Source organism: Apteryx rowi, unplaced genomic scaffold (genome assembly GCF_003343035.1).
Source record: "Apteryx rowi isolate R43461 unplaced genomic scaffold, aptRow1 scaffold_415, whole genome shotgun sequence".
Classification (NCBI taxonomy): Eukaryota; Metazoa; Chordata; class Aves; order Apterygiformes; family Apterygidae; genus Apteryx; species Apteryx rowi.
Window position 1 is genome coordinate 580,677 of NW_020450650.1, and position 26,399 is coordinate 607,075.

Below are 26,399 nucleotides of genomic sequence, written 5' to 3' on the forward strand. Positions count from 1 at the left end.
CTGGGCTTCCTGAAGTAGGCCTCCCTGGCAGCCAGATCAATGTAGCTATGTTCCTGTGGTGACGTGCCCGGGCTCTCCCTGTGTTTTGCCCATCATTAACCCCTGCAAAGCCAAGCTGGCAGAGCAGAGGCTTTGACATGGGGCAAAACCTTATTGCCAGCCCCTCCAAGAGATGAAGTTGTGTGCAAAGTGCAGATAAGAGAGAATACAAAAGAGGAACATTTTACTGCATACTGTATATTTTCTAACCTAGGAGGGTACTATCAGCCAATTGTAGAGATCTGGCTAAAACTCTGCACTAACTGTCAGCTCGTGGACTGCAAAAAGCCTCACACTGGGCTGATATTGTAGTTTCTTCCATGTCGAAAGTTTCTGCATGATTTACTTGGTAAAGCACTGAGAAAGAATACTACAGGTTAGGGCGAGCTTTATTCCAGAGTTTACCTATCTAAAATGATTAATGCATGCTTAATAACTTCAAAGATTTCCCATCTCTTCAGAAGGAGGGGGCTTCTTCAAAGCTTTCGGAGAGTCTCCCTTTCGACTTGATGAAGGCATGGTCCCAGCGGAGATTTCACATTGCCAGTACGTACTCCTTCAAAGATTTCATTGTTGGCATGCTGTATTTGAAGAATTCCTGCCCTCTGTTACCCGTTCATTTCATTTTCCAAAGAAAAAAAAAGAAAAAAATCATATCGTTGGGATGCCCATCAAAGCAATTTCATGTTACACCCCAGCCCTGGAGAGTAACAGTGTATACCAAATTTAGGGGTTTGCTGTAGCATAATTAGCATCTCTGAGGAAGAGAGCTGCCCATTTCTAGAAGATTTGTTTTTCTTGCTGGGAGCTTTCTTTGATGTGCTTTGGTTCAATTGCCAGATCTTTTTTCAGATTAATGCAATGAGTGATTCTTTAGCAAGTTCATCATATAACTGGAAGGTGCTTGGATCAAGGAGACACCAGCTCATAAGTTTAGAAAGATTTAATGGTGCTTGCAGGAATACTACAGCAAAAACTCCTAGGATTTAGCAAGCAAGGGAAAATTCTTATCACACAGAGTTGCTAGGACTGTAGGAAATGTGCAAAATTGTTATTTGCTAGCTGTTTGCAGAAAGAGATGTACAATAATATATTAACTTCTGGAATGCATATTTTAAAAGTTTGCAAGGATTGCAAAATTTATAGCTGCTTCACTTCCACTGCTCAGTCCTATCAATATAGTTTAAAGTAGATCTGAGAAAGATATAATTCTTCTAATGGTTTAATCCATTTACAAACACTGCTTTTACTCCTATTTTCCCCTGTGTAATAAATTGTTAATTAGTGTGTGTCAGAAACACATGAAAAAAAAATCCCAGTCTGTACAGGCTACTGAGGAGGTTATTTTTGAAACTGTATATAAATCTGGGCAAACTGGTAGAGCTGAGATTCCAAAGCACAGTCAGAGGTGTCTACATCCCAAATAAACAGTAGTGATCTTTTGTTTTAAAAGCCTATTCTTTCCAGTTGTCCTTTGTTTTGCCCAGTGAGTGCATTCATCAGCTCTTCATGGCTCAGTAATTCATGAAATTCTCTTTCCATTAAAAATAAATACTGCATTTTATATCCTTGAGATGGACCCCATATTTGATTGTCTTTTCTGTGGCAGTGTATATTGAAAACTATAAAATTATAATACAACTATTAATCCCCTGTATCTGCTTGTACCTAATTTTTATTAAAAATGTATTGTGCTCCAGCTGGCTCATAAATTAGAATGCGGTTGAAAAGGCTCCAGTTGGATTACTTCTGAAGGAGAACATATTGAAATAAAGAAAGGCTTACTGATTAATATTTTGACTTTATATACAGTGTTACTAAGGTAGCAGCTTGATTACCATAGAAAAGAATTTGTAGTTAACTATATTGCAGATCTGGTGAATGTAGCAGTGTGAAACTTGTGGAAAGTTGTATTTACCAAAGAAACCACATTATCATCATTGATCAAATCTTTCATGTCATCTTCTCCTTTTATGAATGACGTTAAAAAACTACTTTGTTTCAATAGGAAATTAATACATTTATAGGAATGTGGCAGAATCTAGAATCACATACCATCTGTTCTCAGTCTCTCAATTGCTACCAGTGAATTGTTGATAATCCTTCTAAAAATGCCTAGAAATAGCTGAAATAGCTTTATCTTTAGTTTTGATACCATGAGAAACAAAACTGCTTAATTATGCCTCATTTGGGAAGTAACTGGGGAAGCAGAAATGAGGAAATTTGGCTTAGAAGCGACAAGGGGCCTCCGTTCCCTTTTTGTATGCTTAACAGTCAACTCAGTTGTGTGGGTAAAATTTATGCATCAAAAAAATCCCATGGAACTCTGTGAAGGAACTGAGAAATTTCTGCTGAAAGCTGAATTATTTTAATTCATATTTGCTGCCTAAGACTGAATACACGAGCTGAACTCCCACGATGCACTCAGTCATCAAACTAGAAGGCTGTGACGGCTCATGGGTGGCAGAAGTTGATTGAGAAAACAAGCGTCTTTCTATAGTCAAATGGGTAAACATGGCACTTAGACCACAACCCCCATGACACCTGGCAGCAGCATTTCCAGCCTGAAACAGTTTGCTTTCAGACTGGTTTCTTTTTCAGATGAAAAGTTCAGTTTCCAAAACAGCCTTTCAGATTTTGTCCGTCTTGCACGTTCTCTCATTCTTTCTCACACATGCACACCAGGCAATATTCCCCTTTAAACTAGATGACAGAGAAGGTGAATTTTCTCTTACATCTGTGAGTTAAATGAGAATAAAGCCCCTTTATTGCCTGTACTTTGTTCCTGCAGCTTTGCCAACAATAATGTTGGCTTTATTAGCTGTGTAGGATTGAAGATGCTATCATGGTGTCAGACCACATACCAAGATGCTGGAATTCATATGTTTTTAATTTTCCAGTTATTTGTCTTGTCCTTTTTGGTCAGCCAAAGACTCATGAGAATACCATCAAGCAATGAACTAGAAATTGAGTATTGGAAACAGCAGGGACAGCTGCATAGGAGTGAAAAAATGATTACTTAATGGCTGCCTTCCACATTTTTCTGGGCCAGCCATACAAGGAGATTTACATGTGCTCTCTTAAGATGTCAGTGTAAGAACATAAGCATTATCCTTGATGTACCATAATGCTGACTGACAAGATACATTCATGACAAGACTACTTTAGAGAGTAAAGTGGTATTCCTTTTGATCACAGGTATTTACAGTCATATGCAAAGCCCAATTTGTTCCCTTCATTATCTGATAGAAAAAAGACAGAATATGGGATTTAATGCACAGTGATTATTGGGTAGTGGAACACATACAACAAACCACAGGGATTTTGATGTACTGTGGTATATGACCTTTCTGCCCACTGAGGGCAGCAGTATGGAGGCTTGGAAGTACTTGGTTGATGTGGACACATGGAACCAGCTAAGGGTATGGACCTGTATCACGTCCGTCCTTGAAAAAAAAAATCATTTATTTGCATCTGTTTCCATTTTTTTCCCATTTTTTTACTCATGATTTTCCTTTTTTACAGGCAATTCCTCTACAGTTTCTTTCCTTGGTGTGCGTCCTTGCTAAGTGTGTCCAAGCAATATCTGAATATGGCAGCTCTGCTCATGTCTGTGCAAAGCTCTTTCTGGTTCTGAGACTAGGCAAATAGAAAGCAAACAGACCCGCATGAACTAATGAGAGACAGTGTCATTATGGCAAATCAACTGGGTGAAGCTATTTGAGAAAAACACTAAGAAAAAATTCAAACGACAGGAGCTTTTGTTTTTTGTCTCTTTCAAAATTTTCACTCCAACATCTCCCTTCTGCCTTTATTATCTGCTTTTTTTTTCTGGCCAAAAGAGGAACACAAGGCACTGAGAGCACTGAGACTGCAAGGTGACAGTGTCTCAATTGAAAGATGAAATTTCTTGGATTTCTAAGGAAAAGAGGGGGGAGGATATCCTATACTAAGGGAATACAACCTGGGAATTTATAATTTTGACAGAAAATTCAAACTAAGTTTAATTTAAAAAAATTAATTTTCTTGAAATTGAAAATTTGTCTCAATTAATAAAATTTTGATTAGCTTTAGCCTAATATTTATCATACATATATCAATATATATCACTTCACAGATCTCACATGACTTTTAAAATTGCTATGGAAAAAGCTTTATGACGAAAATTATTGAGGAAGACAATGATATGATCAGACGAGAAAAGCCCCACTGGACACTTGTGGGGATGCCAATGTTCGTTCCTCATGGAGAAATCTCCTGTGTTACTTAAGGAAAGAAGTCACTCATAACTTTCTAAGTCAGGCTGATATCAGTGATCCACAAAACAAAAGACTGGTTTTGCAGGTCTGTGGATGTAGTACTGAAAATAGGATTAAATTTATATCAGAAAGCTCTTTCTGGTGAACCTCACACTGAGAACCTCAGACACTCCCTGTCACTCCAGTAAAGAGTTAGAGGAGTCAATCTGCGCTTCCCAGTGATCGATCATCTTCCTATGAGAGCAAAGTCATGCCAAAGATAGGCATCTTGGGATTCATGCACCTCTTCATCCGACTTATACCTCCTGGAAATTGCCAAAAGGTCTGTGTTATCCAGTTCCATATGCTGTGCTAGGAGAATCATGGGTTTGGTAGTGATGACACCTGAATAGTACCTCAGGGAGGAGTTGAACTCTGTCAAAGCAGCACCAAAGCAAGTTTCTTCAGTGCAACCTGTCTGGCTAACTCAGCAGCATTACTCCTCAGACAGGTGTGCTACCTAACATGTACTAGTCCTGGGGGTTAGGCAATTAGCTGTATCAAACTGAAACATCTCCAGCAATGTCCTGTCTTGTGTTGGGGACACATCCCATTCCCTGTCCCCTTCCCCCCAAAGCAGCTGTTTCTTTTACAGCAGTCAGAAAGCAAGGGCAGAAAAACTTCCCTGTGTTCAGGTGCTTTTCTGCTTTCCTTCTAGACAAAAATATGAACATATCCAAGCCTGGGAATTAATAATGAAGTATGGTGCCTGCAGGAATCTGTAGCAATATTAAAAAGGGTGAAATACTAAACAGAGGAAATAAACCACTACATATGTGCTTTCATTTACTAAAAAACTTCCTAAGGAACTTCTAAGCACCCTAAGTCACCACACAGATTTAGATCTGTGGATGTATTATTCCTAAATACACACAGGGGCAGCTTTAGCCTTGTGACCTACTATTTCAGTGACTCACTAACTATATAGATTCATGTGACGGGCCATGCCAACTCTAAAGGAGACTACTCTGTGTGCGATCTGAAGATAATGGGTCTCTAGGAGATTTTGGAACTGTACTTTTGAATTTATGTTATTGTGCTTCCAAGGTGAACAAAGGCTCAGCACACTTAGATGCACCTCAAAGCTTCCTCAAAACACCTTGGGCTCTGTCCTGTACATGTCGATTGATGGAGCCATTAAGATCTCAATGGACGAACAGTAACGATTCCATTTGGACCGATCCAATTTCAATGACATTGTCTCATACAATTCCATTAACATTGGAGCTGTTACAACCTCAGTGACAGATTATTATTTCTTTTAAAAAAGGAAAAGGAAATTAACACAATATATTGAATTGCACTGAATTGAGATAATAAATAATGGCATGTACCAGACACTAACCTCTCCCTTCTGTAATTCCAGGAGGAAAAATAGACATATTTACCACAAAGTTGATGACATATGTAGCACTTACATTAAAATATGTGGCAAACCCTTATAACATACAGGTGGAATTATAAAACTGGCTAGATCTTATATTGGCTGCAATATAACTTCAGGTGTAGAATTAGACAGTATCTATCTATCTATATCCATCTAATGATGGTCATTGTTGTTGTCACTGAGAAAAACACATCGGTAAGTGTTCTGCAATGGAAGAAATGAATTTGAAGAGCTACATCTTCAGAAGGCACAATTAGACCAGTGGCAAAACAAAGTGTGGCCCACCACAGCCTGCATGAATATGCTCAGATTGATATTTGCATGGACAAAGGAAGTAGTTGCATTTGTAAGTATACTCAGAAGCCTCCCTCTTCCTCCAGGACTACTTAAGGGCATGACCCAAGTAGCTTTATTCCCCAAGCAGAAGAAGAGCTATATCATATTAGATGAGTACCATAAACCTTTGTTTGTCTAAAAGTGTTTGTTTTGACTGAGATTTCTATTACAGATCACATTCTCTCCCAAGTCCCCATCCTGGATTTAGCTGATCCTGCACTTGAACCTGATGTGTATTTGCATATCTCCATTGAAGTGAACAGTATCAGGTCAGTTCATATTGTCTGAAGAATATGATGCTAAAAATAACACGTTCCTCCTTGAATTGTCTTACTGAGTTCAGCCTCAGAATTGATGTCGGGATCTTTGAAGATGCTACTCATAGCTGTTATTCCCATTAGGTAACCAACACCTCAAGACACATTTCTTGAACGCACAGGCACACTCTAGGGATTAGTGTAAGGTTACTAGGAGGAAATGTGTGGAGCCCTCTATCTCCATGATAGTGTCCACTCCTTAATCCTGGCTAACGTAGCAAGATAACATAGGCACATAGCAGGGGCCATCCAGACGAAAGAATGTGCAAAAGGCACATTTTCAAAAGAGGATGCAAAAGTGAATTAGCAGCAAATTTCAAATCCACTTGTTGCATCTTCTTTTGAAAACATGTCCTCTTATCATTTCCTCTCAGGAAAGTTTCCATGGATTTCTAGCCATCTTGAATAACTCCTCTGCATTTGTGACATGGTATTTGAACAGTATTTAGAGATGTAAGGCTGTTTGTCCGTTCTCTCCATGCACAGCCATTCACTTCCAGTTTGCAATGTCGTGAACATCAGAGACTTTGTGGTACTGAATTTAAAGTAAGCAAAGCGAAGGGACTAGATAGACAAAGCACAAGGGTCCTTCCAACAGCATCCAGGAGAGTTCAAGAGCCCTTACTAATTTTTCCCATTCATTTTACTTTTGCATAAAACCATTTGTCTTCAGTGGTGATAACCCAGCTTACAGCAGTATGAGAGAGCAGAGTACCAGACGAGTGGCATTTGTCAATGTCTGACAGCACCAGCTTTGGTGGAAATGTGCTATTTCCAGCTTTGTTGCTGAGGGAGCTCCCCAAGAGACCCACCAGCTTTTTCAAGTCTTTCTTGTCAATAAACTTGTTGATTGAAAGACTGCATCCATACTTTGCTCAGAATTAGTTCATATGGGCCTTGAGTGTTTGGCTCTTTGTATTTTTTGCACAGCTTTTCTTTACGTTTATTAAAGTTGGCCACTTTTACGTTAAAAAGACATAGGAATTTCTTGTGTGGCTATTTTTTCCCGTGAGCAATTGCCTTATGATTCTTATCTCTGCCTTTTCTTTCCTGCCCTGATCTGAAGTCTTAGCACAATTAAAATAAGTGAAATACAGAGATTATGACTTATCTCACATGCACATGTATCTGATATAAAAAGGCCGCTCACTGATGCTTTCCCTTGTCAGGCTGGAGGATGCTCAGGGAGATTTCCTCCAAAAATACCTGGCTATTGAGTCTAACCTTTCTGCAGCTGAAGACAATCTCCATTCAGCTTTTCACAATGCCAGAACAGTCACACAGACTGAAAGTGCATCTGTTTGAAATGCAATTAGGCTCATAATGGGAAGTGAGTTTCAGCTTTAATTAGGAAGAGAGAACTTCTTTTCTCTGTAATCTTGCAGGTCTGCTCTGAGCAGGTCTGCCTATCAATATGTGAATCTGTTCCCCTTTGTTTGTTTTAAATACATAGAAAGTCTGCACACAATGGCAGAGGCTAGAGGGAAAAATTATGTCTGCTGTAAAGACACAAGGAAAGTGGCCATGTGGCCTGGTCCCAGATCTGGCTTCCCGCAGACTATTCCTGAAGTGGAGCAAAACCAGTATCTTTAATCCTATTTTATGAAGTCCCTGCTCTACAGGAGAGGACATGGTGGTCAGGAAGCGGCAAGGAGAGGAGAGAGCGTAATGGGAGAAGCTATGGCAATTTTGGTGGGGTTGAACTGCTGTTAACTGTGAGGCGTTAACACAAAACTTAAAAAACTTCCTGATATTTTGCAAGGGCAAAGCTTGATCCTGACTGAGCATCACAGGAAAAGAACAAAAATGAGGAGTTACCACCCTTTCTTCCAACTGTGGTAGCTGCTGCTGATTTCACACCTCCCATATCTGCTGTTTTATCTTCATCATTTCTACAGATTCATCCCTGCAGCTGTGCAAATAATTAAAATAACTGGAATGCTTGCGAATGGCTGCTTTCATCATATTGGCTGCAACTGTAGATGAATCTTCCCATTAAGAGAGCAGTGGGGTTATTGTCGGCCGTAGATCTGCAAAGCCTTTCTTTGTAATACTCACATTTTGATATTCTTAAGCCCTACTTCTGTGTAGATTCATTGTTGTTGTTTTGTAATCCCTGGAGCGCTTCATTGCACACTAAGAGCCTTTTTGCAGCCTCTTGAGGTATTATGAGTAGGAATGAGACTTTTCTGGGCCCTTAACTCACACAGTAGAAGAGTTTTATTAGTAAGGAGCTCTTCGGGTTTCATTCTTATAGGTCCTATGAACTGTACGGACTCCTAATTTGAAGGTCCTGTTTATATCAGGGTGACATTGAGCTGGTCACATTCACCCCTAATATGAACACAGACCAGCTCAGCATCTTTTTGTATGATTTACAATGTTTTCTCCTTTCACTGGGAAGGAAAGCCACTCACCACTCTCTTACTTCTCACACATTACATACACAGAGTAGGAAATTAGCTAAATAAAATGGAAAGACTTTTTACTATAACATTTTTGTGTCATAGATTAGCTGGCTGATTTGTAACATTATAAAGATACAGGAACTAACACTAAAAACAATTTAGCAATAGAAATAAAAAATTCCAAGCATGCAGAGAGATCACATGCTGAGTTCTGGTCAGCAGGGATCTTTGGGAATTCTCCTTGCCTTAAGGGAGGAAAAAAAATCTTCAATTTTCACTTTCCCCTGTGATCTAACCTTATCTGGCTCCTGCCAGCAAGAGCTCCCCTTCAAACTGCCCAGGAAAGGTCTTGTTCTGGTCCAAGTACTAAGCTTGTGTTTATTTATTTGTTTTGTTCATTTCCCTTCATAAATCACTCTGATTTCAAAGCATGTTTTATACATGCTAGAATTTTTCATGAGATTGCCATATAATAAGAATTTTGCATTTCTTTTTAGATTACTTCAATAGGAGGAACTTTGGAACATATCCTATTAACTCTGGAGATCTTGCAGTATGTGTGCCTTTGTAGGTATCTGTAAAGTTGACTTTATCCTGGTTCTATATTCAAACGCAAGGGAAAAGTAATCAGTAACATTCATTTTAATATCAGATTCCATCAGTAACCTATCAGTTTAAAATGGGATCTTTTCTTCCATTTCCATTTAAAAAGAACTTCTTTTACGCATATTGTTAATTATCTGCACTCATGTGATCTAAATATTTCTTGCAAATAAATGACTGCAGCATCTTGAAATATCCTGAATTTAAAAAAAGGAAAGAAAAAAAAAGTTGGATGCAAGATATAACAAGTTTTGCCTGGGTTTAAAGATGTCTATGTACATTTGGGGCTTCTATAAACCCATTTAAATGAAAGAAGTATTGAGGGGGGGAGACTCCTTGCCTTAAAGATGCACACAGACATAAAAACTTATTCCCCATGGAAATTGTGCCTTTAAATGACATTTCACTTTTATGAGCAGTTTTATTACAAAATAGATTTCCTGCAGCTAATTTCTTCAGTTGTCCCACTCCGCTGCTACTTTCCACTGCCTCTCTAACTTCTTGTTATCTAAGTAAGGGTACATTAATTACTATATGATGTAAGAGAGGTGGCTGCATGCCAAAGCCATAAGCAAGAAACATTGTGCCTAGCAGGCCTCACTGAAGATGCCTGCACCCAGCTGACTTTGGTAACAGTATTTAAGCAATATTTCCATGTGATGGATTAAGTGTCATTGATGGATGTGGGTAATGGTATCTCCTGAGTGTCATTTTAACAAGACGTATATGTTGTTGGATGTATTTCACAAGTCTTTGTAATAATGCATAGTCTCCCTGAGAAGGAATAAGTGATTAGTAGTACTAATTAGAAAGTTCTTGGAGACAGACTTTGGTTGATAAAGTACAATTTGAGCTTTCAGTCATTAGCAATAATACAACGAGTTCAAGGTAGAATCAATCTAGGAGGGTGATTGCACAGATGACATTAAAAATTATACTTTCCTTATTAATATGTTGATTTGCATTCTAAATTAAGTGAGGGTATTTAATAAGGATGAAAAAGATTAAAAGATTTTTTTCCTATTGTATTTTCTGTGAGAGTGATGTGTAGCTCAGTATCAGACCGAGGACTTTAATCTTCTGTTATCTGCAGCAAGACCTGCATTTATGGAAAAAGAAAGAGAGAGAACACAAGAGAGGGAATTACCTGGTGCCTGCGAAAGCTCATTATCTTGGATCTGGGTGGGCTGGGAAGCCATTCACAAACATTGTCAGTCATTTCTTTTCTTTAAATGTGGTAAAAGTGAAGAAGAAATCAATTTCTCATTCTGCAAATTCCATTTCCAATTACCAAAGTTGGGGGAATCTTGGATATGGATGAGAAATGGATAATATTTATGGCTCCATTCAAACTATTCACCCATCTAGACCAGCCCTCACTGGGAAACAGACTCTGAAGCCAGTCATCAAGGAACCACACACTGTCTTTGCAGGACTGGGCTAGAGGCAATAGCTAGCTATCTCTACCTGCAGTGCCATGTGTTAGTATCGAGTGGCTCTGCAACCATTTAATTCCATTAAATCACATCACAGCAGTAGTGGTAGCTAGAGCTCCTGCATGGAAGGAAGGAATTTTGGATCTCTGGAACGATACAGCTATAAAGTCACCTTGTCTCATTTCTATCCTTGCCCTAGCTTGCTCTACAATGCTCCTTATAACCTTTTGCATTGCAGGATTGGTAACATACCTACTTCACTGCTTTTCTGTTGCCACCCTACTGAATGGCTCTTCCTGTGCAAGAATTGGGGGGAGCAGGCAAGACAATATTTTGGGTCAATGCCCCTGTTGAAAAAAATGGTATGTTCAACCAAAAATGTGTCAGAATCCTGAGGATGGAAATGCATCACAAATGACCACTGCATGGGGGAGCTACTCGCCAGCACATGTGCTCAGCATGCTCAGCAGTACCACTGGGAGGTGTGTGAACACATCTAGTAACCTCTGAGCTGGTGTTGGTCTCTCCTGTTCAGGTAAATCTGACATAGAAAAAGGTGGGCATCAGCACTCTGTGTTGTGTAACACAGAAGAGAGAGGTAGTCCAGCTCTAAACTTCATCAAACCCAGAGAAAAAGAGACTGCAAAACTCTAATATGACTCTGGCAGCAACACCAGCTATTTGAGGCAGAATTAAATTCTTGGGTACTCTGGCTGTAGTGCCATAGTTATCATTAGCAAGCAGGAATGTGCTGAACATGGGTTAATCTCCAACTTTGAAGCAGTCTCCAAACAGCACATGGTTTTTGTGCCTCAGAAAATTCTTCATTGAGAATTGCAGGTGCATCATTTTCAGGCGCACAAGTCCAAGAATTACAATGAAATTGGAGGCTTACCATACCCAGAAAGAAGGATGCAGGCAGGTATAGAGGAAAGTAATACTGCCTCTAGCATTAATGTGTGGTGCTAAAGAAGGACAGCTCCAACTCTGTGCCAGGACCTCAGGTCCTTGATACCTGGGAGCTRGTCTGTGCCTTTGTATCTTCACTACTGTTGCTACCCAAGCTACCACACTGCCATGAGGACACGCTTTTAGTCTGTCATTTATCTGCTGATTCTAATCTATGCTCTCTTTGTTTGTTAAAATGCAGAGCTAGACACACAGTTATGGTGTCAAAATATCTTTGTGATATAAATATACTTTTGCAATATTGTCCCACATTTGTAGCTCAGAATTAGTGTTAAAGAAAGGCTTTTTCTATCTGTAACTCATGGAGGTTCAGCTCCATTTGCTCCTTTGTCCTCTTGGCCTCAGTTTGAGAATTAATTTATATTGAACTATTATTTGAATTATTCTTGAAGATTTGGATAGATGTACATAGTGCATGTGTCAAGTGACCTCCCTGATGCTAGATGTGTCACAGCTACATTCAAGAAATTGCACAGCAAGCCAGTGTAACACACCTTTGGACAGCATGGACACATTCAAGGGGATTTATAAGTTGCAGGTAAAGTGACTTCAGATGTGTTTCCTTCCCACGGAAACAAGGTTGGGATTTGATGCAACCTCAAATCTCATCCTGAAGCAGAGCTGGGATGTGGCTGAGACAGGCACCAAGTGTGGGAGCACCTTAGCTCACTCTCAGGTCTTAGATGTCAGACAGAGCAAGCTATGGCTGTCAAAGGTGGTGCTCTCCGATTTAGCAGTAGAAGAGTTACGTTAAAATGTAGAGGTCATGAGACTGATGCCTGCCTCCTGTTTGGTCTATTTCTGGTGTCACGTATAGTCTATCATATGGGAGAAGCTGCTCATCCATGCTTTCTCCAATAGTGTTTGGCTCACGTTCAGTCCTTTGATACATCTGTCTATAGTGTATAACCAACAGCAGACTTTCTGTTCCTTAGGAAAATCCATGTGTTTTGGGATAGCTTCTTTCATGTTGAAGGAGGCTTCACAGCATAGCATGTATCACCTACTGAGGTAATAAGAGCTGGAGAACCTCTCAGCAACACAGGACATCTGGGTTTATGAGGATGAAAGTGGCAGGCTGGGAAAACAGGTGTCCAAAACTGAAGCTGAGCCTTTCAAGAATTACATTTTCAGCATATGCTCAGGTCTGAATTCTGCTGGTTGATAATTAGCAGGATGGGCATGAGAAACCTGCTCGGACCATGAGTGCTTTTTGAAGATTCTGCATTTCTGATGAGTTATTCAGAGCATTTTGAGAGAAGACTTTTTCTTTTTACTGGTTAAAAAAAAGAAGCAGATGGTTTCTATTGAAAAAAAAAAAAAAAAAAAAAACATCTGCTCAGAGACTTCCCTGAGAATTTTTGTAGTCTATCCCCAGAGTGCCTGATTGCAGACCTGGCACACTTTGGTTTTGATGTCTGAATTTTATGGCATGGCAAGGCACAGAGGTTTAACAACTCATTCTGTGAGTACTAGGGAGAAATTAAAGACTGTACCCTGCAAGGAAGAAATAGGGTCAGTAATTGTTAGCAAATCCTCTTAAGAAGACTGAGTCAGAACACAAAACCCTCTTTAATCAAAAGATTTCTCCAAATCTTGTGTTGTCCTGAAGATTAGGGACATGCAAAAACTCTCCAAGGATTTTTTTTTAACTGGAATTCTGCTAAATTTTGAATGCCAGCCTATGAATAAAAATTAGGCAGCTAATTTCAAGTACTTCTCAGAAATTTCTGTGAGGAGTAGAACTGTTTACAGAACACATGTGTATGGGAGGCTTCATTAAAGGAAGAAAAAAGGTCTTTTAAGAACACTTTGAAGTAGTAAAAAGTAAGGACACCAGTGTGGAGGAAAGTGGTAGGAGCTATAAACAACTTTATGTTTGAATGTAAATAAGTTATGAGCTCACTTAAACCTAATGGATGGCAGAAGATAATCTATGAGAACCAGGACTAGATGGAATTTCAGAGTGAATGTATTTATTTTAGTATGTTTATTCCTCCTCTAGAATCCTGCGCAGGAGAGTCACAAGGTCTGTTGGGAGACCTGAGCCAGATTTGAAAGCTCTCCATTTTGTCTCTGCTAATTGCTACCTTTGGAAAAAAATAAACAAAAGATAAGTAAACATTAAGTAAACCTGCCTATATAATCTCTAGAAGGTGGAAAGGCAAGTGTTAGGCTGGACCTGCAGTCTCCTCCTTGCCCATGTTCCTTGTGGCAGAATGACCCACTTTCAAGTTGAAGAGTGGAGATTTCCTCTCTACTTCCCCCCAAACCTCAGAATCCCCTCTAAGCTTGTGGTGAAAGAATTCCCCTTTGAAGAAGGAACAATAGGTTCAAACCCTTGTTAAGAAGAATGACATGACAATATGAATCAAGCAGCCTCCCTGGCGCAACAAAATCGTTCCTGGCAGTTCCTGTCTCAAAGGACAGTGTTTGCAAGAAGATGCTTTGAGCAGGTTTGCATTGATGTGAAATACCGCCCTCTTCCCTCCTATTGTTCAGTCTCTGAACAATATCTTTGTGAACATGTCTGTCTCAAAAGATAGTTTTCAGTTTTCCATGTGGTTTGGTCCTTGTATAGAGCTTGATTTTGTATAGAAATCCTCTACCAAGTTATGAGGTCCTCATTAATTCATTAATGAATATGTATACTTCATCAAAACGATAGCTTTAACAAGAAACAGAGATAAATACATGGAAAGTTAGTATTCAACCATCCGAATGTGGATGTTTACATATTACATAACTGAGTCTGAGCAGGTTGCAATAATCTCCCTTTATACTCAACAGAGAGAAATAGACCCCTCTGGATTTATCTCATACCAAAGTGCCAATGAGAGATCAGACAGATTGCACCCCATAAGTGTGATACTTATTTGTTGACTGTGAGGACTTCCTAGGGTGACTAGCTCAGACCTGAGCATCTAGCTTTTAGCTATCTTACATTAGGACRCAGAAATCCAGCCTGCAATGCCTGATTCTGTCTTTTTATATTGGGAATTCTGGAAAGACAACTGATGCACAAATGTTGATGTCATGCCAGCATATGTAGCTCAGCATAGAACAGCAGTGCATCCCCATGGTATGGAGAATGGAGATCCTTCTTCACTTGATCCTCTGCTTGTGGACAGGTTCTTTTCTGCCAATGACAGGAGGAAACTCCCTTCCCTACAGTGCAGTCATGGCTAGCCTTAGCATTTTGATCTGGACTCCTCGAGTGTGTACACATTAGCTTTTTAGTCTGGATCAGGCATGTTCTTTTGAAGCAAATATCCTGATTTTTTTCTGCTTACCACACTTTGGCTAACATTACAGAGCAATCTTGAAACACACAAACTGGATTTCTTTTTCGAGTTGCAAGCAGCTGCTAATGGGTGTTCAGTCCATGACACCAGATAAGAGCTCTTCAAGACCAGAACCCCTTAACCCACTATAATGTGGGCATTGGTTCCTCAGCACCAGCTGTTTAATTCTGCAGACACACTCATACCGGACTGGACTACTTGGTAATGTAGAAGAGTCTTTATATTCAGGCCTTCCTAAAGTCTGGGTTGCTCAACACTGGACTGAAAATAAGCTGACCTTTTCTGATAGTAGGAACAGATGAAACTCTGAAATTCCACCAGCTTAGCTAAGTCCTGCAAAATGCAACTATTCTTCCTGAACCCCATAAGGTTTGAAAGTTGTACTGAAAATATAACAAGATTACTCCACCTAGAACAGGAATAATCTATGAAAGTTGCTGGGGGGAAAAAAAGATTACCGAAATGGCTTGGTTGGTGGGTTTGAGTTTGGGTTTTGTTTTGTTTTTTTTTATAATTTGTTTAGGTTCAGGTCATCTTTTCTTCAAATCTGCCCTCATTCATTCATCCAGTGGAAAAATAATTGCATCTTGTATGATAAGGTAACCCTAAATGATATTTCAAAATGTGTGTACAGGTGACATTTAGCATGGGACAAAAGGTGAAGGGTATAAAAGAGATCTGAGGCATGGTTCTACCAGGAAGAGCTAATGCTGTTAAGAGAACTGTATCATTTTTATGGCTCCTATGGCTTATACAATCCAGCGTATCTGATATGGGTTGTCATATCTGAGGAGTATCAAGCCCCTAGTTTACTGAAACCCATTGCAACAAGAAAGACCTTTGCTTTCAGGCAGTCTCTAGGAAGAGTTTTCTTATGTCTGAACAAAGATCCACTTTTTACAGAAAATCAAGGACCAGTTTTCTAAGGCACAATCTGTGCAGAAAGGCCTGTACACTTCTCCTTGAGTGGAACCTGGTTGTACCCTTGATATAAATTTCATCATTATACATGCCATTCTTTTTTATTAAAATAATAATATCTTCCAGGCAATCAAGCTGAGTTTCTTGAAACTCAGCAGTTTTACCTGCTTATTTATGGTAACATCAAAGTGCGGGCACTCTCATTACAGTCTGTAAATAACCTGGGTTATGTCCTTGATAGGTGAAATATTAGWGTGTTGTGTGAGGGGGAGTGTCTGTCTGTTACTCCTGGGAGGCTATAAAGTGCACAGAAAATAATTACCTGACTTTTTTTTAAAGTTTTTCTGATAATACAGCCATCCTTTGCTGATGGGCTACCTATCATCACCTGCTATCTCTTATATTGTCTTCCGCAGCGTGTCAAACAGAAGCTGAAGAAATCATCAGACTACACAACATGACGGTTGCCTGCATATTTAGTCCCACAGACAAGTCCAAGCAGAGCAGAAGGAAAAGACTCAGTCATTTTTCACACATTAAATGTTAATGAACGGGCATCAGGGAACAGAATCAGGGTTTGCTGATGACGTCTTGTTGCACACCATTTCAGTGCCATCCCATGAACTTCCCTCCACCCAGCAAAAAGCCAAAAGGCTTATATACATTGGAAGTATGCTGGGAGGAAGCATTTCAAGGTGAGAGCTTGCAGGGACGCTCTACTATTGCCCAATACCGTGAAAACTGTGAGGCCTATAAGTGACTAGGAGCTTTTATGCTCTTGATTACCCCATCTCAGCCAAGGACTGTCTTAATACCATCTTTGCCTAGGCCGTACCTAGTAAACAGCCATGATGTTTGTAACTGTTCACCACTTCAGTATTTATTAATTTGTAGTCATTTGCTCCTGGAGGTGAGGTGTTAGGGGTAGAAAAGTGAAACCACTGACTGTTGCTGAAATATTCTGCCAATGCAATATCTGTCTTATTCACATTTGTGATATTGATGCAATGTTGATGGGGGAAGTCCAGATGCGTGAKTGAGAAGGATACCTGGGCAAAAGCTTCAAATGGTGTAAGAGCTTCCAGAAATGTGAGGCCTGCAGCAGGAGGGAGATGAGGTCTCTCCATTCCTTAGCAGATCATTAGTATGTTGTGAGGTTATTTATAGACCTTTCATCTTCAGAGTTCCCTGAATATTTGCAGGTTTACCTGTAGCTAGTGCTTCATTTTAGCATTTTTCCAAATGTTAGATGTCCTGAGCAAACCTATTGACACATCACAGTCTGTTACAAAATCTCCCACACTCAGGAGAGATGTGTAAATTGCTTATATTATTATTCTTTCCTTTCTGACCTCTTTCTCTATATTTTTGTTCTCATTTAGCTGTTCTCACACAATGACATGCGCTAAGTGTTCCCTTCAGCMTGCGAATGTCAAGATAACCTGAGGTTAAATTATAGCTTGCTAAAGAGGAGCCTTGAACCATGTGATGTTATGCTTCCATTTCTTTCTTGCTTGGGGGGAGGGGGCAGACAGAGTGGGAGGGGGATTTAGTGGCTGCATTTAACAAAATAATCCAGATTCTAGCTTGTGATTTTCCCCCTTATTCACACTCCCATTTAAGGTGAATGCTATGCTCGTGTGTGTGTTAAACAACATCTGAAGAATTTGGAATACATTAGCATTTTAAGTAACATGAAAACGTACAGGGTACCATCTGGGACTGCGCAAGTTGTAATATGAAGAAACAAGTTGTATTTAAAAGCTGCATTTAATGTTTGGAATAAAATCTGTGTTTTCTTAGCAGCTGAGAACAAAACAATTTCCAAAACAAGGCTCCACTGCCTCTGCTCTCCCCGGTGGCCTGATGGTTTGTGTAAGGGGGAAGGATGGTTCCACTTTAGGCGGTCGTTCTCCTGGAAGTCTGGATGGCTTTTTTTGGTTTGCTTACTTTTCCATCCTAAGGGAATGTCAAGAACTCACATGCTGTGCTTGGGAAAATCAGTTCTGAGAGAAATTTATCTGAAAAAGCTTTGTTTTGCTGATTCCTTTTTAAGGTTCATTTGCTCCTGGCTGAACATCGAGCCACTCCACCTTGCCCAGCACATCTGGGGAGGGGGTGCTCTTCTGTGAGCAGTCCGCTGCTCTCGGTAAATCACTTCACTTCTGTGTGCTGGTGATCGATTTTGCCCTGACTTCACTTACATGTCAAGCCAGTGTTATGCTATTTCACTTGTAAAGTACTTAGAGTTCTACAGGTGGAAATTGCAGTATTGGAAGAGATGACAACTGAAAATTAAAGCAAGGTAATTAAGCATCTCTGCTCTGCTCTTTTCTTATGAGCTTTGTTGAAGTTGCATTTAGGGGTAGATACAAAGGCTCCACATGCTCCAGCTCGCCTTGATCAGTCTCAAGGTGATTTGATCAAAGCTGGTAAGATGTATAATACGAACATTAACTGGGGATAGGCTATTCTGCTCATGCTATTAGATTTACATATACCCTTGATTATTAACACGCAGAGTATGCTGGAGATAATCTTCTGACATTGAATATGATAAGCGGGGGCTCAGAATGTGTTAGTCATTTCACTCCTGATTGGTTCCAACACCATCTGAGTGTGTGCTTAAAGCTAAGCATGTTTTATTGCGCCGCTAAATTTAATTCTTAAGGATTCCTAAGGCAGGTTCCTGTGAAACACCTAACACACAACACACATTAAGATGGCAAAATAAGAAAGTTTTACTTTCAGTCTTTAGATAGCCGACACAGGTCCTTGTAGCTTCAAGACTCTTAACGTGGCAGTCCACTCTCACCAAAAACGTATTTATACTGTACAACACCACTATATAACCTTGATGTCTGCAACAACCCCCTAATGACTTCTAGGGCTTTGTGTGTCGCCCAGGCAGTAAAAGTGGTATGGGTCTGCTTTTGCAAGGGAAGCAGTGCACCTTCYGAGACAGGATCTGGGCTCTCCAAAAGGGGAAGTGAAGGTAAGAAGGGAGGTGGGCTGGGTGCCAGGGCTGCCTTCTTGTCCACGTGTCCTCCTGTGGCTGAGCTGTGCCAGACCATACCCAGTGCTGAGGAAGCCTCTGCATAGCACTCTTCTGTTCCCTTGCTTCAGGCATGGATAAGGTCATGGGATATAACCTGTGCTCCTGGGGAAATGGATATAGGACTGCAGAGAGTAGATCAGAAAATGACAGGATGCAGTTTCCTACAGGATCCACTTTCTCTACTGGGTAATAACCAACTAGACATAATTGATAAATCAAAGCTCTCATTGCTTTAAAGCAAAAGAACAGTTCATTCAGGAGTACAAACCCTAAATAACAAATAATAAGAATAATGTTATTGAGCAGCTGCAACACTGCAGTGAGTACTTAAATGTCAGCGTTAAAAACCTGTATGCGAAATRTATCTTTTCTTGGAAAGAATATTTACCTTAATGCTCTCTAATGAAAAATATATCTAAAAGATTTATAATTACAGTGGACACTTAGAAAGGATTTATAAGTATCAATGTATCTACTGAGCTGAAAGAAAACCCATTAAGTTCTGTCCCCTAAAAATGGCTGTTGCTTTTCCTGTCCCCAAATAAAATAACATGAGTAGATGTTTTTTTTCTGTGAACATTCATTAAATACTCATCAGGCATAATCTAAGTGACAGCAGAGCTTCAAGACACAAATCACTCTCATGTATCCTCACATTGGATCATTCATTTAAATACATACTTGTCTCTTCTTTTCTTTTTTTCTAATGATGTCTTTTCTGTTGCAAGAAGAGATGTTTGATTGCTCTTTACAGGTACAATTTTTTCACCCCTTTTTAAAAATCATTAACATAATAGAAGAGTGACATTTCTCCATTTAAATGATGCACAAATAAGACAGAATTTTTAAAGACATTTGTGCTCTTGTTCTTTTAATGGAAATAATTCTTTAAAACAAACTGCCTGAAGTTAAAAGACGTTATTACCCTCCCCCCCCCCCCCCCGCCAATAAACTTCTCTGTACAAGGAAAACCTGAATATAAATGAAATCTTTTAGTCTGCAGAGAATGGAGAAAACTAGATAAATTGAATGAAAATGGACTATTAGAGGAAATTAGGAGCATACGCTGCTTTTTTGAAAAGTCTCAAACATTAGCTATGTCTTTTAAATTGGCTGATTGTTGGAGGAAGAAAGAAATGAAGTAGGCATGATATGCATAAAGTAGACTCCAAATGCATTACTACATTCATTGCATGCAAGTTGAAGGGAACAGCAAGGTTTATTCTAAAAGCGAAACAAGGCAGGGAGAAACATTTACGTTGTCTGATGTGGAGAAAAGAATTATATAAATTTCATTTAGAGGTCATTCTGCCATGGCCATAACTCAGCTGCCTGGTAAAGGGGAGGAGACTATCTTAACACAGTCTTTCGATGTGCTGTGGCACACAGTGAACAAGCTGAGGCCCATTGTAGTGGGATGAAAAGCCCCAAGAGACTTTTCTCTGAAATGGGAACATCTAGTCAATAAATCTGTTGTTTGAATATTGTCAGCCACCAATGAAGCACATATGTTATCGTGTTTGCCGAGATGCAATTATTAATGAGCACGTGACAGTGGAGTTTTTAAAACCTGAAGTCARCCTGGCTCAGAAGTGGGAGTCTGGTTATGGCTCCACAGACTCTCTTGGGGGTCTCCTCATCTGCAGGCTGTCTAGGAGCAAAGTCAAAGCAGCCTCAGGAGTGTGATGTCCTCAGCCTGCTCCATGATGGTGCTCCAAGAATTGCTGGGTGTAGGAACATCTCCCTTGTGTATGAAGGAGAAAACATGTGGATACCCTCTAACTTGAGAATTTGCATAAGGCCAGCTAAGCCAGCTGCAGAGAGTGGASTGCTAAACTGCATACTAGTCTAGATTCAGCACTGATCTAATCCAAGACAGTTATTCTCATATTTATACATATCAGGGTACAGGTGGCTTGGTCCCATGAGTCCAAGGCTCTATTTTGCATCCCATGGAGAAGAGATGTAAATCAGCAAAGCACATAAATCAAGGTTACTGATGTCTTCTTTTGCATTCACTTACTCTCTTGATAGCAGTTTTTCCCATCTCCATGGATCACTTTACTGTAATTTAGAGTCATCATACACCATCATCTATTTGCATTCCTGCAGTTTAGWGTCTTTTAGAGGTTGTGTATAAAGCAGCTTTAATTCACAGGTGTGGCTTAAGCAGTTATGGATCAGATCCAGCTCTCAGGGACATCCATTGGGAYGTTTCTGCAAGATCAGTTTGCTCTGCAAAAAGCGAACAGCATGGACAAGAAAAGGGAATGCTGAACTTGATGGTTTACCTGTCACTGACATCAGGACCAAGAGACCGGTCTTTATTTTCTTATTTGATATGGCAACTCTCAGGAGAAATCTGTGAATATCATGATTCTGTTCACTTATCCTTGAAACATGCCACATTAACTTTCAAAGAAGGTACGTGTCCTGGAGATTAAAATGAGTTTATAAGTAACTCATAAAATATTAGCAGTGGAGGGCACAATTCTGATTTTACTTCCATGAGAGCAAATCTGAGCCTAATGGGATTATGCCACAGCAATTCAATATAAATGGAAGATATGCTTAAAACATTCATCTGTGTAAAAGTGCTTGCCTGGACTCCACAGAAAACAGGAGTGATCAGATCCAGTGTTTTGCTTCTTGGGAGAAATTCATTTCCCTGTTCCAGTAAGAAGCTGTATCTTATAATTAGAAACCAGCTGACTCTGTCTATCTCGAGTAGCTAATATGGTACAACAGCATTTCTGATTGCTTCAGAAAATAGCCAGCAGTATGAGCAGTGATGTGAGAACCAAAGCCGTCTGGCTCACTAACAGAGCCAGAGTGTTTCTTCCCCCGTGAGTTTAAACCCAGCTTGATGTCCTTATCCTTTTCCCTTTTCTAAAAAATTTGCTGTAGCTGAGAGGCCAGGATCCCTCTGACTGTACTCTAGGATTGTCAACATGGTATATRGATACAGGTCATGGATACGGATAATGTAATAACTACATACACAAATTACTTCCCAATCTGGCCTCTAAATAAGCCTCACCTTTGCTCAGGGAGTCTAGCATGTATGTCTTTTCCTGTTCACCATTTTTGTTTTTTAATTTCTTGCACACTCAAAACTCTCTGTAAGGAAGAGAAGATTGGTCAGCATTACTTTAGGACCTGGGATACCTGCGTCTGTGCCCTGTTCTGATGCAGTTACAGAGTGATTGGGTTTGGACCTGCCTGAACAGAGAAGAGAACTGAACCCACTTCACCCATCATGGGTCAATGTCCTTCACTTAGTCCCTCCCTTCACTTCCTCCTCAGGCCACATTTTAAATAAAACAGCACATATTTAAGGAAGGGGCCTATGGCCCCTTTGCTCATCAGGACATCATCTACCTACGCCTCAGTTCCCACCTGCACGCTAGAAATGATGGTCTTTCCCTCGCTCATTAGAAGTTGTATATTGCAGTTAGCAGGCCTTATCACACAGATATTTCCTTCTGTTGAGAGGTTTACCAGGAGGAGATTCTCATAGCAAAAGATGTCTTTAAGCAGCTTTTCTCTACAGATGTAGCATCACCATTTTGGAATACGTTGGGACCTTTATGCATAAAGACATGTATGTATCTGCTATTCTATGAAAATGGAGATAGTGGTAGAAGGAATAAATCCTTTTAACTGGAATTACATTATGTTTTCTAGCAGATTTGTTTTTTTATTTCCTGGAGAGATCAAGTTTTCCTCAAACATGTTGATAAAAGATATTTATTGATCATGGTTCCTCATTTTTGTGGCCAACATTTGCACTAGCTGCTGTGTAGCTCAAGAACATAGATATGTGTCACCTGGGTACCTAGTTTTCTTATACTGGTGTCTAGATCTGCATTTTTACACACTGGCAGGGAATCAATATGTAAAACCCATGAGCTAGTCCTTCCAGTGTTTGTAGTAACCCTATAGACCAATAAACTGGGAAACTGCTCAATCTTATTGCTTTCTCAGACACCTGAAGACATCCTTACCTTTAATAGTGTTTTACAATTAATTAAATAATCAGAGTTTCTTGGGACAGGATCTAAGAGGAGCACAAACAAACTCTGTGCTCTTTTCTTACTGCTGGGCTAAGAAACACTATGGCTGAGTGGCTCAGGTCAGCTTAGATCCACTGTAGCAAAGCCCTGCAATTCATTTCTGCTATGTTTGCTACGATACACTTGACAAGTGGCCAAGCAGCTGGTGTGCTCTGCTTATTATGCAAACGATAATCATATCACTGCGCCTTATGCTTCCTTGTCTGTTTGATGTACTCTCCTACTGCCTCTTGCCAGATACACAGGGTCCTGATCTTGCCGTGCTGATGTTGAAGCCGACAGTCATGCCCACACGAAGCCGGGGGGGGGGCCTGTGAGAGATCTGCAATCCTCACACTAAAAGCAGCAGCATTTGGTCTGGGAATCATCAGYGCTTGGGTCTGCAAACACTGTAGGCAGATGCAGCAGTTGTCTCCAGGCACCACCGCTTTCCTATATCACCAATGCAAGAGGTGGTTGATCCACATAGCAATCACAAATCACAAGTGAAAGTGGGTTTGAATAGCCCACGTCCTCTGCCAGCTTAAAACCATGCTGCCATAAATAGCTGGGCTGGTAAACCCTGCAGAAAAGCAGAAGGTATTAGCTGGTGCTGATGTCCATGCTGACATGTTCAGCCACAATGTTATTCCTGCTGGTGCCCATCCTGCATGCTGGGAGCAGAGGCAGTGCGTGCACTCCTCGCGCTGCAGAGGTGAGGGCCAGCTCACACGGACTGCTTCAGCATAGATCCTGGCATGAGCGAGTGACCAGAAAATTGGTGCAGAAAGTGCCAATGCGGACACTTCCAATGAAATGTGGGAGTTGTTGCTACCTTCGGAGAAAGTGCTGATGGGAATATGCTGTTGCACTGATTGTAACTGAGGGTGCAGTAATTACTCACTGGAAATCGGTATTGTACATGGATTCAGAAATGTAAATGGCTAGGAAGCATTGCGGGGAAATGTAAAATATTGGGAACGGAGAGGAGAGCGCAACAGTCTCCAGAGGCTGCAGGTGATAGGTCAGACTGACCAGGTCAATTTGACTTATTTGTTCTCCTGGATTTCTTTCTAAAGAGTGAGGAAGAGGGATCGGCCGAGTGGAGCTCCTCCGCTGTACAAATAAATAGTGCTGCTTTGCAGTGCTTCACCCAGGATGACAGCACTTGAAGGGCAAAGATGAAACAAAGAAAGAAGCARCAATGGAACACATTACATTAAAATATCAAAACCCAGTGACAAGTCAGGTGTATCTCAGTGCCTTCTTGGCCTCTTGATGCACTATAATTATCGCACAGGGAAGATAAAAGCATTTCTCGGTGGTTTGGGAGCAAATACCTATGAAGCAAGAAAAGAAGTTTTTGCCTCTGAGCTAAATTCCTTGTTGTTTTAAAAGGTGAAGCACTGCTGAGATAAAGGAACCTCCATCTGTTTCCCCCAGCAGATAGCACATTTGACATCTCTACACGGTAAACTGTTACTACTTTCTCAGCCTTGGAATATGCTTCATTCTCCTCTGTGCCCCAGAAGAAATGACGTCTCACTTGGTACCAAGCGGCACAAAACACTGCACAGCTATGAAAGCTAGCTGGGGATGAATCTGGTACCTCTGGGATATTCAATTGGTTTCAAGTCTGAATAAACACAAGAATAAAAAAATATAGATTATTTTGCAGAGCTGAAAACACACCCACTCTAACTGGAATTTCTTGAGAAATTTTTTCCTAAGTGGAATTTATTAGGATTTTTTTTGTTTAAAATGCCACTAGAACAGCCAGAGAAATAATTAACAACATTTTTTGTTCACCTACTTTGACTTCTAATAAGGAAGAAATTTTAATATTAGTTTTGATCTCAACATATACTATATATATGTACATATACATCCATGTACATACATTGTATTTTAATATAATGTAACATATGTATGATGTATTTCAGCAAAAATTGTGGTAATAATTATTGAAATGTTTGCAAAATTGGAAAAAAAGTCACCAGATCAGAGTAGGGAATTATATTTTTCTTGACTGACATTTTTGACCTGCCCTAGTCATTTCCTTAAGTTAGGAAAATGAACATTCCTGATCCRCTAAAATCAATGGGAGTTTTGCCTTTCTGTCCAGTGCAGACAGTATCACCTTAGTTTAATTATCATTTTCTACCTCCTGAGCAGCTATTTATAATGGACAAAGCAAATCATATGGGGAGGTTCTCTTCTCTAGGAGGAAGAACAAATAAACACTTCAAGAACAATATGAAGTTCACTTTAAAATTTGCCTCCCAGGAATGCTATGTCCGTGGAGGATCGCTTGGGGTTCCATATATCTATTTGAACTAAGGAAGCACAAACTGTAGGTATACAGCCTCTTCAGGAATGGAGAGGGAGGAAGAAGCTTCTTGTGACCTCTCTCATGAGGCCATTTAATTGTGATYATTAGTTGAAGGAACATTCTTCCTTCTCGCCTCAGCCCACAGATGGAGATGTCCCTGGATAAGCTGTGTTTCTATCAAAACACTTCCTTTCCAATTACTCACCTCATGGATTTTCAGTTCTGAGAGAAAATCTGGCATGCTTCCTGGCCAATTCATAATCCATGTGCAATGGCTGCTCAGCACTGAATAGATGAGAAATTGTAAAGGGTGCCCCAAAACTAAGTAAGTTGTATTTCTAGGGTGAGCTAAGTGATACATCACCCAAGCACAAACTGTAGCAGATTTCCATCCTCCATGGACCAGGCTCAGACAGCGTCCTACAGTGTACRTGGACACCGCTCTCTTATTACAGCAGTGAAACCTTCCTCCTCCATTGCCTTCTATCACCCTGAAATGTTTGGCCAGAAACCTTTCTTTTAGGAAGACTAATACATCACCATTAGTGTGCTGGTTCCTCACCACTGCTCCAGAGCTGAAGAAGCCTGAGATCATCGCCCCTTGTGCCATTAATCAGAGGGTTTTTGCTGGAGCTGTTACAGCACACRACTGCTATGATGTGACATCTGATGAAAGGCTAGGTTTCTGGTTCTCTAGTGAAAAGCACACAGTGTGTAATAGTAGTATAAAAAAGTGCTGAGAACTGCTTTTTCTTACCACTGCTTGAGGTGAAAGCTACTGACCATGGACACTCATGGTCATTTCAGCTAAGGACCAGGAGGAAAAACTGCCACTGGAATAACAGGGTAACAGGAGAAAATGAAGAGCTGCAAAGCACAAAACACAGCTGCCATCCTCTGTAACAATTCTGTACCACTGAATAAACTCAGCTCAA

General features: G+C 40.2%; 1 long non-coding RNA gene across 1 annotated transcript in view; it reads left to right on the forward strand.

Moving 5' to 3' along the window:
- Nucleotides 1–18,138, forward strand: part of LOC112970982 — a 35,154-nt gene extending 17,016 nt beyond the window's left edge. The window contains exons 2-3 of the long non-coding RNA XR_003255212.1: nucleotides 6,233–6,329; nucleotides 16,436–18,138. This is a non-coding gene — a long non-coding RNA (uncharacterized LOC112970982). The remainder of the gene's footprint in view (nucleotides 1–6,232; nucleotides 6,330–16,435) is intronic.
- Nucleotides 18,139–26,399: the final 8,261 nt, after the last annotated feature.